At 34.5% G+C, this 4,314-nt stretch overlaps 1 pseudogene; it reads left to right on the top strand.

The window, feature by feature from the left end:
- The first annotated feature begins 443 nt into the window (after nucleotides 1-443).
- Nucleotides 444-2,931, top strand: LOC149540261 (jasmonate-induced oxygenase 3 pseudogene; annotated as a pseudogene).
- Nucleotides 2,932-4,314: the final 1,383 nt, after the last annotated feature.

Below are 4,314 nucleotides of genomic sequence, written 5' to 3'. Positions count from 1 at the left end.
TTTAAATCACTGTTTACAATAAACTAAAGAAGGTAAAATGATTAGAATAGTATTAGCTTAATCAAATACATATAATATGTGCTTTTGTGAGCTGTTGAAGCGGTTGAGTTGAAGAGAATGCATAAGACTATAACACACGTGGGATTTAGGTAGTGTACAGAGGTAGCCCATGGGTTTTAAGGTTGATTAGCACAAACCATGGAGATCGTAGGCTGTGCATGAAAGATTCCACATGGTGAATAGGCACGTGGCATCTAAGCATTTTCATATTTGGAATCTAAGCATTTTTATGTTTGTCTCATAGGACTCGAAGTTTTTAATTGTATTTTCATTTGCAAGCCAGCAAAACAAAATGTGGTTCTCCAACTATTTAAACAAGCTTGATGTGTGAAGAAATGCTCAAAACAATCTCAATTATTTTTGTTTTGTTTCTCTTGGCTAAGATGGCAAGTTCTGGTTCTTCTCTCTTTTCTCCTTCTGCTCCTCTTCCTCCGTTGGTTGAATGGCCTGAGGAAATAGAGAGAGCCCAATCTATCGCAGAGAGTGGCATAAAATGTTTGCCTTCTAGATATGTAAGACCTGTGGAAGAGAGACCATATTCAGGACATGTGTTGGTTGAACAAGACATACCTCTTATTGACATGTCCGGTCTTCAAGATGAGAGGAGAGAAAAAACAATGGAGGAGATTTCTGATGCATGCAAGAAGTGGGGATTCTTCCAAGTGATCAACCATGGAATGAGCTCTGAGCTTCTAAATGGTGGGAGGGATGTGTCAAGGAAGTTTTTTGAGCTTCCTTTGGAGGAGAAGCAAAAGCATGCAAATGACCCAAAAACTTATGTTGGATATGGGAGTAGGGTTGGCGTTCAAAAGGGTGTTGTTCTTGACTGGGGAGATTATTACTATCATCATTTCCTGCCGGGTTCTATAAGGGAGGAGCATAAGTGGCCTTCTAAACCACTTGAATATAGGTATAAAATGCGGTAACGGGTAGTCTTTTATGTACGTATGTATGTGTGAAAGTGAGACATGGAGTCTTATAGTGTCTAATCATATAGGATTGATGGTGAAAAAGAAAAAAATAGAATATATATGAGATAGGAAATGGAGTCTTATACTGTCTAATCATGTGGGATTAAGGGTGGGTAAGAAAAGAATTGGATTTATAGATTAGAATGCTAAAAATGATTTTTTTGGCAGGAACATTTGTGTAGCTTACCTCTATTATTGCGTGAATTTACCTAGTTTTCCCAATCTCTCTATTTAGGGTTGTTAGAATCCGACAAAAGTAAGTAACAGTGGTATTTCAGTGCACATTCCATTAAGAGATAGAGAGCTATGTTTTTGAGCTGTGTCTATGTAAATTACTGTCATTTTGTCACTTTCTCGTGTTGTTTTCTTGTTGATAATAGATGTTGAGAAAAAAATCAAAACCCAACCTTAATGTCAATACTGCATCATTTCAAGCAATATCTATCATGTTTCTGTATATGGCTTTCTTTTAAGCCCTATGCAACATATTCTCTATTCCCTTGTTTATTGTTGGAAGAAGTGCATATGGGCTACAGATCTGAATCAGGCAACATATATACATTTGCTGGAATTTTCTTTGTTATTCTTCTTAATAATAGATATCTATTGCATGAGCGGATCTCACTAAACCTAAAAATTTGAATACACCTCAGCCTAAAATACTCTTCTATTTCTTAAAAGAAGAATCAGATCGGACTAAATTATTATCTTGCAGCGTTTTCCACTGGACAACCTTGATATATGACTGGATATTTTATACAATTTGTATTTCTTTAAAGCATATGAATGATTATTTATAGATTTGATTTGAATGGAATAATAGCTATTTCTATTATATTCTTTCATCCGTTTTGTTCATGAATTATATGGTGTAGGATTATTTGATTACATCTATGTTTTGGACATTTAATAATCTATATCAAACTGAGAGAAGGAGAGCTGAAGGATGTAAAGTGATTCAAAATAATGATTTCACTCTACGATGACTTTACTCTTGCAGCTCTCTTATTCTTTTGTTGATGATAAACTTTACAGATTATCATTTATAAACTGTAGAAATTTACTCTCTTACTATAATCGAACCAAACCAAGAACGTAAAACAAAAACAGTGTCGCCTTATGATCTATGCCCGCAAGGATTAAAATAGTATCATGTTGAGATACTATCTACACTAAATTGAACATATTTTCACACCATTGCACTGATGATATGATTGCAGGCCTACAATGAAGGAATACTGCAAGGGAGCTGCACAAGTGTGCAAAACTCTACTATCTGTTTTCTCTGAAAATTTGGGTCTTCCTCCAAAGTATTTGGAAGAAGCTTTTGGAGGAGGAGAAGAAATGGGAATAAGTGTGAGGGTGAACTACTATCCAGTTTGCCCACAACCAGACCTCACATTTGGCATCTCCCCTCACTCAGACCCAGGTGGCATCACCATTCTTCTTCAGAATGATGTCTCTGGTCTTCAGATTAGGAAGGGAGATCAATGGATTCCTGTCCATCCTCTTCCTCATGCTCTCATTATAAACCTTGGTGATCAGATTGAGGTGGGTATTTCACCATACTTTTTCAAGAATTCAGTTCAACTGCATGCAGATGATATATATTCTTGGTGCTTATATTTCATTCATTCATTACTTTTTGCAGATATTGACAAATGGCATCTACAAAAGTGTGGAACACAGAAGCATTGTGAACGATGACAAGGAACGCATGTCACTAGTGATTTTTTGTAATCCAAATGGAGACAAAGAAGTTGGGCCTGCCAAGGAGCTGATTGAGGGATCGAATCCTCTGAAGTACAGAGAGATGACGTTCAATGAATACCGTATGTTTATCAGAACCACGGGCCCTAAAGGAAAGGGATACATTAATTCAATTAACTCATCCTCTTGAACATTTCACTGGGTTCTTATAATAAGAGAGAGTTATAGGCCAATGGCAGTGATGTATATTTCTAGCAGAGTGCTATCTATGGAGTCATGGGTTACGAAGTAAAGTTTGCATCAATTTCATCACATTTAATAATTTCTCCCACATTGCATGAGGAATGGAGTTCACGAGGATAAAAATGGCTGTTCTTTTATATTATTGTTAGGCATGTAGTTGCATGAAGTCTGTTTCTATTTCTATGACATCTATATGGAGATGGAATTCTTAATGAATTCTTCATTTCTAATCTTAATAGAGATGGAATTCTTAATGAATTCTTCATTTCCAATCTTAATTTTTGCTGATGTGATCTAAAAAATTGTATTATTTCTTGAAGTAATAAAAGAATTATTTGTGTTATTATTGAATAGCAATACTTTCTCATATTTTTTAGATTTTTAGCTTCTACTAATGGGTCTTACTAATAAGAAGAAAAGTGAAAGTCATATAAATAGATTTAACTTGTGTAATCAGTCTAAAGAAAAATCGATAATAAAATTAATCTGATCTTTCAAACAAAGAAAATTTGCTACATGGGCAGATATTTATTCAAGATTCAATTACAGTTTACTATAAAAGATTGTTTTTCTTGGTTCTTAGTTCGAGACTTGTGTTCCCATGTATCAAGTAGCAAAAATGATATTGATATTGGCTCTTAGTTGAAAAGGTTTTAGTATATAACTTAGGGTCTCATATCAACTAACAAAAATTATCTTATGAGATCTTCCATTAAGAAACCTAAAATATCATTAACAACAAGAAATGTCTACAATCTATGATAAACACATCTTCATTTCTCATGGTTCTTTTGCCAGCCTCATATACAAAAGGACATTGTATGTTCCCTATAGAGATGTGTAGTTTGTGGCTACTCAAAACCAACCAGCAAAAATATGGGCTTGATAATTATTTTACCTATTCCTTCTCATCCCTAGGAAAGCATTTACATGGATTGGTTAATGTCTTTCCATTGACTATTCATTTCCATGATTTCTATGATTTTCGATTGATTTAACAAAGTTTGTTACATGTTACAAGACAAGTTCTAAACATGATTTTCGGGCCACTTTTTGAGATTTTCATATAGTATATTGGGATTTTCTAGCTTCTCCATGGCTTTTCATCCTTACTTTAATGGTCAAATTAAATTTTTGAGCAAACCACTTCTACAAAGTTTGAGGATTTATCACCATATTTCCCCTTCTAAGAGGGAAAACACATAGATTTTTTATGCAACTAGGTAGTTCAATCATCTATATGTAAAGCACCATTTGAGGTATGTCTTGGTTTTCAACCTTTTTTCTCTATATGAATTTCCCTTATCTTTTCCTTCTCACCATGCATACT

Source organism: Cupressus sempervirens, chromosome 9, assembly GCF_028749045.1.
Source record: "Cupressus sempervirens isolate cs-2001-9-10 chromosome 9, ASM2874904v1, whole genome shotgun sequence".
Taxonomy (NCBI): Eukaryota; Viridiplantae; Streptophyta; class Pinopsida; order Cupressales; family Cupressaceae; genus Cupressus; species Cupressus sempervirens.
The sequence above is the reverse complement of the archived record's forward strand: the minus strand, read 5'-3'. Positions and strand labels throughout refer to the sequence as shown.